Source organism: Oncorhynchus gorbuscha, linkage group LG13 (assembly GCF_021184085.1).
Source record: "Oncorhynchus gorbuscha isolate QuinsamMale2020 ecotype Even-year linkage group LG13, OgorEven_v1.0, whole genome shotgun sequence".
NCBI classification, from domain to species: domain Eukaryota; kingdom Metazoa; phylum Chordata; class Actinopteri; order Salmoniformes; family Salmonidae; genus Oncorhynchus; species Oncorhynchus gorbuscha.
The window spans coordinates 54,012,513-54,029,095 of NC_060185.1; positions in this window are offsets into that span (position 1 = coordinate 54,012,513).

Here is a 16,583-nt window from a genome sequence, read left to right on the forward strand (position 1 = left end):
AAGCTAATCAGAAGCTAGTTCAGAAGCTAGTTAGCTTCTTTACTGGCAAATCGTTAGTATTCAGCTAACCACGGTTTGTGGTCATCAGCTATCCTTCAGCTCGAAAATCTATCGGCAGTTTTGTACGGCGCAGCGCGGCTCGGAACGGAACATACCAGACCAATTTTTCTCTCCATGTCCCTGGATTTCAACCGCTCTCTGGACATTAATACCTGGATCTCACAGCTAGCTAGCTGCTATCCGTGTGACTATCGGCTTTCGTCGATTCCGGAGCAAACATCAATTATTCCCGAGCTAGCCAGCTCCGTCAATCACTCCTGAGTTCCATCAATCACTCCTGGGCTGCAGTCACCTATCCGGACCTGTTTTACTGCCTACGCGGAGCCCCACCGGGCCTTCACAACTGGACTGCCGACATTATCTACCCGAAGGAGTTATCCGGCTGGCTCCTCTGTCGCGACGTTACCTGAACGCCCATCTGCGGCCTGCCAACCGTTAGCTGTCTTATCGGCTGCTATCTGAATAGACAATCGGACAATTTTATTTTATTTATATTATTATTTTGTTTTCTTTTTGGGCCTCTATAACTATATCTATTATTTTTATTTTTGTTGTTGTTGTGTGATTTGGATTAATCCCTTCTACCACACAGAACCCTACTCTAATCTACTGACGGAACGCAAGAGGTGGCTAATAACAGACCTCCATCCTATGCTAGCTTGCTACCGATGGCCTGGCTAGCTGTCTAAATCGCCGTGACCCCCAACCAATCTCTCCACTCACTGGACCCTTTTGATCACTCGACTAAGCATGCCTCTCCTTAATGTCAATATGTCTTGTCCATTGCTGTTCTGGTTAGTGTTTATTGGCTTATTTCACTGTAGAGCCTCTAGTCCTGCTCACTATACCTTATCCAACCTATTAGTTCCACCACCCACACATGCAATGACATCTCCTGGTTTCAATGATGTTTCTAGAGACAATATCTCTCTCTTCATCACTCAATACCTAGGTTTACCTCCACTGTATTCACATCCTACCATACCTTTATCTGTACATTATACCTTGATGCTATTTTATCGCCCCCAGAAACCTCCTTTTACTCTCTGTTCCAGACGTTCTAGACGACCAATTCTTATTGCTTTTAGCCACACCCTTATTCTACTCCTCCTATGTTCCTCTGGCGATGTAGAGGTGAATCCAGGCCCTGCAGTGCCTAACTCCACTCCTATTCCCCAGGCGCTCTCTTTTGACTACTTCTGTAACCGTAATAGCCTTGGTTTCATGCATGTTAACATTAGATGCCTCCTCCCTAAGTTTGTTCTATTCACTGCTTTAGCACACTCTGCCAACCCGGATGTTCTAGCTGTGTCTGAATCCTGACTTAGGAAGACCACCAAAAATTCTGAAATTTTAATTCCAAACTACAACATTTTCAGACAAGATAGAACTGCCAAAGGGGGCGGTGTTGCAATCTACTGCAAAGATAGCCTGCAGAGTTCTGTCCTACTATCCAGGTCTGTACCCAAACAATTTGAACTTCTACTTTTAAAAATCCACCTCTCTAAAAACAAGTCTCTCACCGTTGCCGCCTGCTATAGACCACCCTCTGCCCCCAGCTGTGCTCTGGACACCATATGTGAACTGATTGCCCCCATCTATCTTCAGAGCTCGTGCTGCTAGGCGACCTAAACTGGAACATGCTTAACACCCCAGCCATCCTACAATCTAAACTTGATGCCCTCAATCTCACACAAATTATCAATGAACCTACCAGGTACCTCCCCAAAGCCTTAAACACGGGCAACCTCATAGATATCATCCTAACCAACTTGCCCTCTAAATACACCTCTGCTATCTTAAACCAAGAACTCAGCGATCACTGCCTCATTGCCTGCATACGTAATGGGTCAGCGGTCAAACAACCTCCACTCATTACTGTAAAACGCTCCCTGAAACACTTCAGCGAGCAGGCCTTTCTAATCGACCTGGCCGGTGTATCCTGGAAGGATATTGATCTCATCCCGTCAGTAGAGGATGCCTGGATATTTTTTTAAAATGCCTTCCTAATCATCTTAAATATACATGCCCCATTCAAGAAATTTAAAATCAGGAACAGATATAGCCCTTGGTTCTCCCCAGACCTGACTGCCCTTAACCAACACAAAAACATCCTATGGCGTTCTGCATTAGCATCGAACAGCCCCCGTGATATGCAGCTGTTCAGGGAAGCTAGAAACCATTATACACAGGCAGTTAGAAAAGCCAAGGCTAGCTTTTTCAAGCAGAAATTTGCTTCCTGCAACACTAACTCAAAAAGGTTCTGGGACACTGTAAAGTCCATGGAGAATAAGAACACGCCCACTGCACTGAAGATAGGAAACACTGTCACCACTGATAAATCCACCATAATTGAGAATTTCAATAAGCATTTTTCTACGGCTGGCCATGCTTTCCACCTGGCTACTCCTACCCCGGTCAACAGCACTGCACCCCCAACAGCAACTTGCCCAAGCCTTCCCCATTTCTCCTTCTCTCAAATCCTTTCAGCTGATGTTCTGAAAGAGCTGCAAAATCTGGACACCTACAAATCAGCCGGGCTAGACAATCTGGACCCTTTCTTTCTAAAATTATCTGCCGAAATTGTTGCCACCCCTATTACTAGACTGTTCAACCTCTCTTTCGTGTCGTCTGAGATTCCCAAAGATTGGAAAGCAGCTGCGGTCATCCTATCTCTTCAAAGGGGGGGGGGGACACTCTTGACCCAAACCCAGCATTGATGTTTATTGTTAGGTACAGTCATGCAACAATTGTGCTTTTTTCGCAAATGCGCTTTTGTTAAATCATCCCAAGTTTGGCGAAGTTTGCTGTCTTTGTTAGGAAGAAATAGTCTTCACAGAGTTCGCAACGAGCCAGGTTAGCAGGCAATATTAACTAAATATGCAGGTTTAAAATATATACTTGTGTATTGATTTTAAGAAAGGCATTGATGTTTATAGTTAGGTACACATTGGGGCAAGACAGTCCTTTTTCGCGAATACGCACCGCATCGATTATATGCAACGCAGGACATGCTAGATAAACTAGTAATATCATCAACCATGTGTAGTTAACTAGTGATTATGATTGACTGATTGTTTTTTATAAGATAAGTGTAATGCTAGTTAGCAACTTGCCTTGGCTTCTTACTGCATTTGCATAACAGGCAGTCTCCTCGTGGAGTGCAATGAGAGGCAGGTGGTTAGAGCATTGGACTAGTTAACTGTAAGATTGCAAGATTGAATCCCCGAGCTGATAAGACAGTTAACCCACCGTTCCTAGGCCGTATTGAAAATAAGAATATGTTCTTAACCGACTTGCCTAGTTAAATAAAGGATAAATAAAGGTGTAAAAAAAATGAAAACTTGAAATCGGCCAGTCCGATTAATCGGTGGACCTCTAATGCATACCTCACAAGACATGCCACAAGAGGTCTCCTCACAATCCCAAAGTCAAGAACAGACTATGGGAGGTGCACAGTACTACATAGTGCCATGACTACATAAAACTCTATTCCACATCAGGTAACTGATGCAAGCAGTAAAATTATATTTAAAAAACAGATAAAAATACACTTTATGGAACAGCGGGGTCAGAAGAAACACAAACATAGGCACAGACACATATGATAACATATGCACTATACACACATGGATTTTGTGTTGTAGATATGTGGTAGTGAAGTACGGGCCTGAGGGCACCCACTTAGTGTGTTGTGAATTCTGTAATGAATCTATTGTAATGATTTTAAAATTGTATAACTGCTTTAATTTTGCTGGACCCCAGAAAGAGTAGATGCTGCGAAGGCAGCAGTTAATGGGGATCCATAATAGATACAAATACAAAAAGGCACATGAAAGCCCGCTTGGAGTTTGCCAAAAGCCACCTAATGAAGTCTCAGAACCCAAGAAACAAGATTCTCTGATCTGATGAAACCAAGACTGAACTCTTTGGCCAGAATGCAAAGTGTCAAGTCTGGAGGAAACCTGGCACCATACCTACGGTGAAGCATGGTGGTGGCAGCATCATGTGGTGGGGATGTTTTTCAGCCGCAGGGACTGGGAGACTAGTCAGGATGGGGGGAAAGATGAACGGAGCAAAGTACAGAGGAGATACTTGATGAAAACCTGCTCCAGAGAGCTCAGGACCTCAGACTGAGGCGAAGATTGACCATCCAACAGGACAACGACACTAAGCACACAGCCGAGACAATGCAGGAGTGGCTTCGGGACAAATCTCTGAATGTCCTTGAGTGGCCCAGCCAGAGCCCGACATAAACCTGATCGAACATCTCTGGAGAGACCTGAAAATAGCTGTGCAGCAACACTCCCCATCCAACCTGACAGAGCTTGAGAGGATCTGCGGAGAAGAATGAGAGAAACTCCCCAAATACAGGTGTGCCAAGCTTGTCGCGTCATACTCAAGAAAACTCAAGGCTGTAATCGCTGTAAAAAGGTGCTTCAACAAAGTACTGAGTATAGGTTCTGAATTATTATGTAAATATGATCGTTTTTTAAATTTTAATACATTCATAAACATTTCTAAAAACCTGTTTTTGCTTTGGTCAATATGGTGTATTGTGTGTAGATTGATATGGAAAAAAAACTATTTAAACCATTTTAGAATAAATCAAATCAAATTTTATTTGTCACATACACATGGTTAGCAGATGTTAATGCGAGTGTAGCGAAATGCTTGTGCTTCTAGTTCCGACAATGCAGTGATAACCAACAAGTAATCTAACTAACACTTCCAAAACTACTGTCTTATACACAGTGTAAGGGGATAAGGAACATGTACATAAGGATATATGAATGAGTGATGGTACAGAGCAGCATACAGTAGATGGTATCGAGTACAGTATATACATATGAGATGAGTGTGTAGACAAAGTAAACAAAGTGGCATAGTTAGTGGCTAGTGATACATGTGTTACATAATGATGCAGTCGATGATGTAGAGTACAGTATATACATATGCATATGAGATGAATAATGTAGGGTAAGTAACATTATATAAGGTAGCATTGTTTAAAGTGGCTAGTGATATATTTACATCATTTCCCATCAATTCCCATTATTAAAATGGCTGGAGTTGGGTCAGTGTCAATGACAGTGTGTTGGCAGCAGCCACTCAATGTTAGTGGTGGCTGTTTAACAGTCTGATGGCCTTGAGATAGAAGCTGTTTTTCAGTCTCTCGGTCCCAGCTTTGATGCACCTGTACTGACCTCGCCTTCTGGATGATAGCGGGGTGAACAGGCAGTGGTTCGGGTGGTTGATGTCCTTGATGATCTTTATGGCCTTCCTGTAACAACGGGTGGTGTAGGTGTCCTGGAGGGCAGGTAGTTTGCCCCCGGTGATGCGTTGTGCAGTCCTCACTACCCTCTGGAGAGCCTTACGGTTGAGGGCGGAGCAGTTGCCGTACCAGGCGGTGATACAGCCCGCCAGGATGCTCTCGATTGTGCATCTGTAGAAGTTTGTGAGTTTTGGTGACAAGCCGAATTTCTTCAGCCTCCTGAGGTTGAATAGGCGCTGCTGCGCCTTCTTCACAACGCTGTCAGTGTGAGTGGACCAATTCAGTTTGTCTGTGATGTGTATGCCGAGGAACTTAAAACTAGCTACCCTCTCCACTACTGTTCCATCGATGTGGATAGGGGGGTGTTCCCTCTGCGGTTTCCTGAAGTCCACAATCATCTCCTTAGTTTTGTTGACGTTGAGTGTGAGGTTATTTTCCTGACACCACACTCCGAGGGCCCTCACCTCCTCCCTGTAGGCCGTCTCGTCGTTGTTGGTAATCAAGCCTACCACTGTTGTGTCGTCCGCAAACTTGATGATTGAGTTGGAGGCGTGCGTGGCCACGCAGTCGTGGGTGAACAGGGAGTACAGGAGAGGGCTCAGAACGCACCCTTGTGGGGCCCCGTGTTGAGGATCAGCGGGGAGGAGATGTTGTTGCCTACCCTCACCACCTGGGGCGGCCCGTCAGGAAGTCCAGTACCCAGTTGCACAGGGCGGGGTCGAGACCCAGGGTCTCGAGCTTGATGACGAGCTTGGAGGGTACTATGGTGTTGAATGCCGAGCTGTAGTCGATGAACAGCATTCTCACATAGGTATTCCTCTTGTCCAGGTGGGTTAGGGCAGTGTGCAGTGTGGTTGAGATTGCATCGTCTGTGGACCTATTTGGGCGGTAAGCAAATTGGAGTGGGTCTAGGGTGTCAGGTAGGGTGGAGGTGATATGGTCCTTGACTAGTCTCTCAAAGCACTTCATGATGACGGAAGTGAGTGCTACGGGGCGGTAGTCGTTTAGCTCAGTTACCTTAGCTTTCTTGGGAACAGGAACAATGGTGGCCCTCTTGAAGCATGTGGGAACAGCAGACTGGTATAGGGATTGATTGAATATGTCCGTAAACACACCGGCCAGCTGGTCTGCGCATGCTCTGAGGGCGCGGCTGGGGATGCCGTCTGGGCCTGCAGCCTTGCGAGGGTTAACACGTTTAAATGTCTTTACTCACCTCGGCTGCAGTGAAGGAGAGACTGCATGTTTCCGTTGCAGGCCGTGTCAGTGGCACTGTATTGTCCTCAAAGCGGGCAAAAAAGTTATTTAGTCTGCCTGGGAGCAAGACATCCTGGTCCGTGACTGGGCTGGATTTCATCTTGTAGTCCGTGATTGACTGTAGACCCTGCCACATGCCTCTTGTGTCTGAGCCATTGAATTGAGATTCCACTTTGTCTCTGTACTGACGCTTAGCTTGTTTGATAGCCTTACGGAGGGAATAGCTGCACTGTTTGTATTCAGTCATGTTGCCAGACACCTTGCCCTGATTAAAAGCAGTGGTTCGCGCTATCAGTTTCACGCGAATGCTGCCATCAATCCACGGTTTCTGGTTTGGGAATGTTTTTATCGTTGCTATGGGAACGACATCTTCGACGCACGTTCTAATGAACTCGCACACCGAATCAGCGTATTCGTCAATATTCCCATCTGACGCAATACGAAACATGTCCCAGTCCACGTGATGGAAGCAGTCTTGGAGTGTAGAGTCAGCTTGGTCGGACCAGCGTTGGACAGACCTCAGCGTGGGAGCCTCTTGTTTTAATTTCTGTCTGTAGGCAGGGATCAGCAAAATGGAGTCGTGGTCAGCTTTTCCGAAAGGGGGGCGGGGCAGGGCCTTATATGCGTCGCGGAAGTTAGAGTAACAATGATCCAAGGTTTTACCACCCCTGGTTGCGCAATCGATATGCTGATAAAATTTAGGGAGTCTTGTTTTCAGATTGGCTTTGTTAAAATCCCCAGCTACAATGAATGCAGCCTCCGGATAAATGTTTTCCAGTTTGCAAAGAGTTAAATAAAGTTCGTTCAGAGCCATCGATGTGTCTGCTTGGGGGGGGATATTTATGGCTGTGATTATAATCGAAGAGAATTCTCTTGGAAGATAATGCGGAATAAGGCTGTAACATAACAAAACGTGGAAAAGGTCAAGGGGTCTGAATACTTTCCGAATGCACTGTATAGTGCAATAGAAATATTAGGGCTGACCCAATTTAGTAGACTAGTGGATTGTTTGGTCGATAGGCTGTTGGTAGACCTAGAAGTTTTTAGTCCAGCAGTTGCAAAAAAAGGATATTTTATGCCACTTAATTGATGCCCGTCTCAGTAGACTAAGCTATTGTGGAGGCCTGTCTGAGTGGACTAATCTATTGTGGAGGCCTGTCTGAGTGGACTAATCTATTGTGGAGGCCCGTCTCAGTGGACTAATCTATTGTGGAGGCCCGTCTCAGTGGACTAATCTATTGTGGAGGCCCGTCTCAGTGGACTAATCTATTGTGGAGGCCCGTCTCAGTGGACTAATCTATTGTGGAGGCCCGTCTCAGTGGACTAATCTATTGTGGAGGCCTGTCTGAGTGGACTAATCTATTATGGAGGCCCGTCTCAGTGAACTAATCTATTGTGGAGGCCTGTCTGAGTGGACTAATCTATTGTGGAGGCCTGTCAGAGTGGACTAATCTATTGTGGAGGCCTGTCTGAGTGGACTAATCTATTGTGGAGGCCCGTCTCAGTGGAAAAATCTATTGTGGAGGCCTGTCTGAGTGGACTAATCTATTGTGGAGCCCTGTCTGAGTGGACTAATCTATTGTGGAGGCCCGTCTCAGTGGACTAATCTATTGTGGAGGCCTGTCTGAGTGGACTAATCTATTGTGGAGGCCTGTCTCAGTGGACTAATCTATTGTGGAGGCCCGTCTCAATGGACTAATCTATTGTGGAGGCCTGTCTCAGTGGACTAATCCATTGTGGAGGCCTGTCTGAGTGGACTAATCCATTGCTGAGGCCGCGGGGATGGCACACCAGTGGTATATTTACAGTTAATCCCATAATTTCAAATTACAATGTTTGTTTGGTTACCATAATTTCTATTAATGCATTCAATGTATTATTATTACGGTATTTTACTGTTCTCAGTGTCGGAGGGACACGTTGTTTACAGAGCGCACAACCTATGCTACACTTGTGAGAAACAAGTTTGGTTTATTTCCTTTCATTTAAGAGTTGTTCATTTATGCATTGTGTTTTTTGTTTCTGAATGATTATTTCCCCTTCGCAAATACTGTAAATAGCCTACAACTGTATCTGTCTGGAGCTCAGGGTGTAGGAAACTCTGAGGGTTATATAGGATATATACAATGTTGCATGTTTTTAGTACAAACTTTCTGGTTGGACCAAGCTGATCTTTTCAAGTTCCTTGCAGACAGGCCATGCGTAGCCAATATGATACATTTTTTTATCAGGATATTTTCTACCTGCAGGCTTTGTTTTGTTTTAATTGTTGGCTTTATGTAGGCAATTTATTTTACATTGTTGGCAATGGCAATATAAGTTACTTTAAGATTTGAATTAATTATCATTTAGATATAATTTTTTATTAACCACATGGCGATATTGCCACTCCTATTTGCCATATCTTCAATTTAAGCCTACTAGAGTGTGTACCCTCAGTTCTGGAGGGAAGCAAAAGTCATTCCGCTACCTAAGAATAGTAAAGCCCCCTTTACTGGCTCAAATAGCCAACCAATCAGCCTGTTACCAACCCTTAGTAAACTTTGGGGTAAAATGGTGTTTGACCAGATACAATGCTATTTTACTGTAAACAAATTGCCAACAGGCTTTCAGCATTCTTACAGGGAAGGACATTCAACAAGCACAGCACTTACAAAAATGACTGACAATTGGCTGAGAGAAATTGATGAGAAAAGGTTGTGGGGGCTGTTTTGTTAGACTTCAGTGCGGCTTTTGAAATTATCGATCATAGTCTGCTACTGCTACTGCTTTATACCCCCTGCTATATTGTGTAAAGCCAGTGTATCTATGTATGCGAATGACTCAACACTAAACACTTCAGCGACTAAAATGACTGCAACACTTAAAGAGCTGCAGTTTGTTTCAGAATTGTTGGCAAGGAATAGGTTAGTGGTAAACATTTCAGAAGCTAAAAGCATTGTATTTGGGACAAACCATTCACTAAACCCTAAACCTTAGGCTAAATCTTGTAATGAATAATGTGGAAATTGAGCACGTTGAGGTGACTAAACTGCTTGGAGTAACCCTAGATTGTAAACGGTCATGGTCAAAACATATTGATACAACAGTAGCTAAAATGGGGATTAGTCTGTCAATCTCTCATGGCTCAAAGTGGAATAGAGATTTACTTTATCACTACTTGTTTTTGTGAGAAGCTGAATGTACTAAGCTGTCTGTTAAAACTACTAGCACACAGATCAGACACCCATGCATACCCCACAAGACATGCCACCAGAGGTCTCTTCACAATCCCCAAGTCCAGAACAGACTATGGGAGGCACACAGTACTACATAGAGCCATGACTACATGGAACTCTATTCCACAACAACTAACTGATGCAAGCAGTAGAATCAGATAAAAAAAACATAAAAATACACCTTAACAGCGGGGACTGTGAACAGACACACACAAGGGTACAGACATACGTATACGCACACAAACGCTAGCACACGTACATTGTAATAGTGTTGTATGGTGGTATTATACATTTTGTATTGTAGTTACAGTATGTAGTGGTGTAATAATGATATATCATGTACTTTTTAATATTTTGTTTAATGTAAGTGCCTTAATATGTTTGGCCCCCAGGAAAAGTAGCTGCTGTGTGTAGAGTGAATCGAAGTGAGTGAGGTTAGGTCCAGCAGTAGTAATTCAAATATGAACTGGCTCCAAAGAAATCCCTCGGCAAGCTACCATCAGCTGCTCAAGGAGCCGCAACTTTTGAAGAAGAAGGCCATGCCAGATTGAGCTACCAAGATCTGCAGACAGCACTTCGCGGAGGCAGACTTCGTGATGAAGGGCACTTTCGAGGGCTATGGTGTAGCTGTTACTGACCGATTATCATCAACATCGCAAAGCAAAAGCGACTGGACGGAGGAGGCGACGCGAGTCAATGCAATGGAGCCTAAGGTAACGTTGTTGACTAGGTTAGCGTTAGATACTGGACAACTTTGTTGCAACTCTAGTAGAAGGTAACTATCTAATTGCGTTTTGTGTAACACCCCCCCAGCAAATAACGTTAGCAAGCTGCCCAGCTGCAACTAAAATTGCAACACAGTTTCTCCGTGTACCCCTGTTATTAGGTTATTACTGTAGCTAACTTCCACCTCAGATAGTCAAATACTGCAATACATTTTGTTGACAGATTTGTTTTTGTAATGTTTTGTTAGCTCCACCTCATTTAGCTAGACTGAAGTTGACATAGCTAATGTTTGCTGAGAAATACATGTCCCTGTAGTTGCTGTGTGTGTGTGTGTGTGTGTGTGTGTGTGTGTGTGTGTGTGTGTGTGTGTGTGTGTGTGTGTGTGTGTGTGTGTGTGTGTGTGTGTGTGTGTGTGTGTGTGTGTGTGTGTGTGTGTGTGTGTGTGTGTGTGTGTGTGTGTGTGTGTGTGTGTGTGTGTGTTGACAAAGTATACAAGACAGGTAGCTTGTTAATCCCAACTATTTGGGTTCAGTTGTCTTAACAAAACGTTTGTTTGTTTTCAGGAATGACATCTTCATCCATGAAAACGTTTCCATCCTGGAGGAGACTGTGCAGGAGGCAGAGGTACATGGAAATCCATGTTATTTCTAAGGCTGTTGTTTATTTCAAGACACAATCGGTCATTCCTGAGGCCATTGTGGATATAAAATGGGCAATACTGTTGTCACGATTGTCTTATGTTGTCTTATGATCTTAACACGTCATACAGTTCAACAGTTTCAGGGTGGAATACTTTAGTCATTACTTTAAACATATACGTTTTTTAATCACCTGTATATGCAGTAATTATTGAATACAACTATAGCTTAATAGATGCCTTAATTGTTTTCTACCGATAGGAAAAAACGGTTAATACAGCATGCCAAACTGACCCCTGAGTGCCAGACTGTTCCTGTGCAGCGGTGGAGAAGAGGTCCACCGGGACCATCACTAAAGACCTCGGGGCCCAGCTAGATTGAGCTAACGACCATCAGTATACAACCGAGTCCTGCCCCTATACGCCACAGATGGAGAGTGAGATCAGTGAAGACCATAACTCGCTGTATGAACCTGAAAGCTCAGAATCACAATCACCACAGTGCAAGTCAAGATATACTATCGATCACTTTGGGGGAGTGGGCTGGTGATCCGTAAATGGAGAAGGAGCAGGCCATTCAACAGCGAATTCAAAGATCCATCCGCCGGAGTGGAATTATTTTTCACAGATTTTTTTTACCCATTCAATGGATATGCTACCTTGTCCCGGTCCTTCTGTTTTGACTATCTCTCTCAGCCTATGAATGTTCAGCTATGAAAAGCCAACAGACATTTGCTCCTGAGGTGTTGAACTGTTGCACACTCTATAACGATTGTGGTTATTATTTTGATGTAAAAAGGGCTTTTGTAAAATACATTTGATTGTTTGCTGTGCTGGATGCTCTGTATTCACCAACTGTCTGAGTGATGGGAAATGTATATAGTATCTGTAACATATTTTGGTGTGTATTTAATCTGCATCTTAACTTCTTAATGTGGAAATCAGCAGTAGAAACAATAGTTTCTCCCTGCTCCTCTTCGGGTAAAAAGCTGAGGGATGGGGCTGAAGAAATGTAACCACTCTCAAATGCATAGACAGAGCTATAGAGGTAAGGACTGACCATCCATTATATCAAAATTGTAATCCTGTTTCTATGATCCGTTTCCACTTCCATGTACTCAGTTCGCTTTGGATAAAGGCGTCTGCTAAATGGCATATAACTGACTGTTCCCCGGTAGGCCATGATTGTAAATAAGAATTTGTTCTTACTGACTTGCTTAGTTAAATAGAATAAAATATATATATTAATAAAGTCTACTTTGACTCTGCCAACTAGCTGCCCAGTGTAGTTACCATTCCTTTCCAATAGATGGCAGACACAGCCAGTTGATGTCACTACTCCAGGGACATGGGATTAGTGCGCGATGAAAGTAGTTTTATCTTCAAACAAAGTTTATCTAGTTACGCTTGAACCTGCTGTTATAGTGGACAAGCTAACTAATACTATTTTTACATAAGGCGCAGGCATTAGGCCTATATCTTGAATAAAAAATGACAGCAGGCTAGATTTACTAAATTAACTGGTTTTATTCAAACTCAAACCATATGTGAATGCCTTTGCTTCTGGGTATGTTGCCTTATGGAAGAAAATACACACGCAGGGATGAGACACTGTACACCTGTCCAATTCTAATTCTCACTTGTGCCCATAGGGTGAACTGGAGATGAACTTCCAGCCTGTACGCTCTGCAAAAAATCTTAAAAGTTAGTCTGATACCGAAACTAAATCACAATGTATTTATAATGAGCACGCACGCCCCAGTAGTGGTTAGAATGAGATTTCATGAATCATGATGCTGTCTGCGGTTTGAACTCAGGTCGAAAAAGTAAACGTGTTACCATAGCGCCAAACAGCGCTGATGATAAACATCATTGTAGGCTATATATATGAGCACCTAACTACTACTGATACTAACCTTACATTTTGCTTGATTATACATTGTTGAAGCAATTATTTAACTGGCATATCGGCTGCTGGCTGGTCGAGTAACCTCTTCAACCAGGAAGTCCTTCATAAGGATTGGTGACGTGCCCAATAAATACATTGCCATCCAGACAGACTGACAGGAACGTCTGACTGGTTGCAATACAGCCACCATCCGCTGGGATTTTGTGCTGTATCGACACCATCTCTCTACAACACACACTCATACCCTCTAGCCATTATCTGGCAGCATCTGCACTCACACCTCTAGCTGAGTTGTTTCAGGCGGCATGTTGGTGTTGTTACAGCTACGAGAACGAACTCTGATCTTGGGCAAAGATCGGTTCAAACATGAACGACTTCAGTAGGTTTATTGGCTCCCTAACTAAAATGATTTCGTTCTCTGTAATAAACTCATTCTCATATTCGGAGTTACTCTGTAAATTCAGCCATTTTTTATCAAAATGTTCTCTCCTGCCAGTGACACAACAATGCCAATATGGTGATTTACAGTAGTTAGCTGGCGTTCTAAATCCTAGTGTTTCCATTCCCCTTTAAGAAACCCAGTGCAGACATTAGCATAGCTATACATTTATTAGAAAGACAATAACGATACAGCAAAACTTCCAACTAACCTACCAAAGATCAAATCGGAGCTATTACCATATTACTTCTACCTGTCGAACGTATCCTTTCTCTTCCATACAAGTGTTTAGGCTATGAGGGTAGGCTCCAGGGGTCCATTTTGGGGTGTGTCTGCTTTCCCAAAGTGTGGGTCTTGTTAACGTACCTTCAGCGATTTGAAAGGAAATTACTGGTATATGGAAACTCCCTCTAGCCCATGGCTACACAGTTTAAATTTGTGGAGAGTAGTGAACAAGTGCACACTTCAGGAGGAAGGAGAGATTATTGGGATGCACCCTGGGATTGGATGCGAGGGAGAGAAGAGTGACCCCTGACCTCTGACCTTGCCCTCAACTCAAAGTGTTCTCTGTTCTGAACACTCTTCTGGGCTGACATCCATCTTCTGATTTGTAAGTCGCTCTGGATAAGAGCGTCTGCTAAATGACTTAAATGTAATGTAATGTTCTGGGTTCTGCCGACTATTCGTGGCTCAGTTGGTTAAGTGACTGTTTCTCACTCCGGAGACCCGGGTTAGTAACCGGGTCCTGACAGAAACACAGAGCCAAAAAATTAACCCAGAGGCAGCCAGTTCCCAGGACCTTGTTGCCATGCTGTCCCACCACCAGGAGACTGTCACGCCACGAAGCCGCCCTGGTTCAGCAAGAGGCCTTAATGGCTAGACATTCTCATCTTCTGTCGGAGATGCTGACTTCCATAAAGCAGATATCTGATCGACTTACCCCGGCAACAGTTCCCGTCCCAGTACCTCAGATTCACGTACCCATGGCAGTTAACCCTCTGGCTGAACCTCGTCTTCCACCTCCCCAACGGTTCTCAGGTGATCCAAGTGCTTGTAAAGGGTTTCTCACCCAATGTTCTCTCTCCTTCGAGCTGCAACCCTCGTCGTTCCCCACCGACCAGTCTAAGATCGAATATATCATCACCCTGTTGTCGGAAAAAGCCCTGGCCTGGGCTACTGCTGTGTGGGATGCCCATAGTTCCTGCTGTGCCAGCTACTCTGCCTTTGCTGAGGAATTCAAACGAGTGTTTGAAGGCCCAAGCAGTGGTCCTGACTCAGCCAAACAGCTCCTGACTCTCCACCAAGGTCGGCGCAGCGTGACTGACTATGCCATCCAGTTCCGCACGGTGGCAGCAGCGAGTGGCTGGAACAACGAGGCGCTCACGGTGTGCTTTCTGAAAGGCCTTTCCGACACTATCCAAGATGAACTGGCCACTCGGGAACCACTGGACAATCTCGAGTCCCTGATCAAGTTGGCCTCACGCATTGACCAGCGTCTGAGAGAGAGAGAGAACTCAACCGTAGACCTCTAGCCCCTATCAGTCCCAGCTCCGAGTCCCCACCTTTATCCTCGCTGGCTCCACCGGAACCCATGCAGATTGGACGCATCTCCCAGGCTGAGAGAGACCGCCGGATGAGGGAGCGACGCTGTCTATATTGCGGCAAACCGGGCCATTTCCATTCCACGTGTCCCGGGCTCCAGGGAAACGTTCTGTCCCATACAGACCGGGGGGAACTGTAACGGGAAACATAACCTCCTCCCATCCGTCCAACTCCCGTCTGCTCATTCCAGTCACCCTTTCCTGGGACAACCACAAGCTTCACCTTCAAGCCTTGGTAGACTCTGGAGCCGCTGGTAACTTCATGGATGGTGTCTGGGCGAAGGAGAATGGCATTCCCTCTGAACCTCTAAGTGACCCCATGAGGGTTACTACATTGGATGGAAGCCCTTTGGGACCTGGACTTGTCACTCATGTCACTACCTCTTTGCGACTTTCAGTTTCACAACACCAGGAATTGATGAACTTTCATTTGATCTCCTGTTCTGAGTTCCCTCTCGTCCTTGGATACCCCTGGCTTCACAGCCATAACCCTCACATCTACTGGTCTGTGGGCACTATCAAGCAATGGGGTCCTACGTGCCAAGCTACTTGTATTTTCCCGAATTCCCCGAGTTCTACTCCAGAGTCTTTAGAATCCATCGACCTGACCCGAGTTCCCGAGTGTTACCATGACCTCAAACTGGTATTTAGCAAACAGAGGGCCACCATGCTACCACCCCATAGACCTTATGATTGCCCCATCAAACTGTTTCCGGGCACTTGCCCTCCCAGTGGTCAGATCTTTTCCCTATCTTCACCCGAATGAGCTGCTATGGATACCTACATCAAGGACGCTCTGGAAGCAGGCCTCATGCGTCCATCCACCTCCCCGGCGGGAGCAGGGTTTTTCTTTATGGCCAAGAAAGACGGTGGATTACGTCAATGCCATAACCGTCCGTAACCGTTACCCGCTACCCCTTATGGCCACAGCCTTCGAGCTGCTCCAGGAAGCAGTTGTTTTCACTAAGCTTGACCTGCGGAACGCATACCATCTTGTGCGGATCAGACCTGTTGACGAGTGGAAGACCGCTTTCAACACGCCTACTGGTCACTATGAATACTTGGTGATGCCCTTCGGCCTGACCAACGCCCCAGCGGTGTTCCAAGCGCTCATAAACGATGTGCTTAGGGATATGCTTAACATATTTGTGTTCGTTTACTTGGATGACATCCTCATCTTTTCGAGCTCTCTTCAAGAACACACTAAGCATGTCAGACAAGTACTCAAACGCCTCCTAGACAGCCATCTGTACGTTAAGCCGGAAAAATGTGAATTCCATTCACCCCGAGTACAATTCCTGGGATTTGTAGTGGAACCCGGTCGAGTCCAAATGGACCCCAGGAAGGTAGGGGCGGTAGCGGATTGGCCCACCCCCAACTCTGTTAAGGAAGTTCAGCGTTTCCTGGGCTTCACTAACTTTTACCGCAAGTTCATCAAGAAATTCAGCTTGGTGGCAGCCCCTC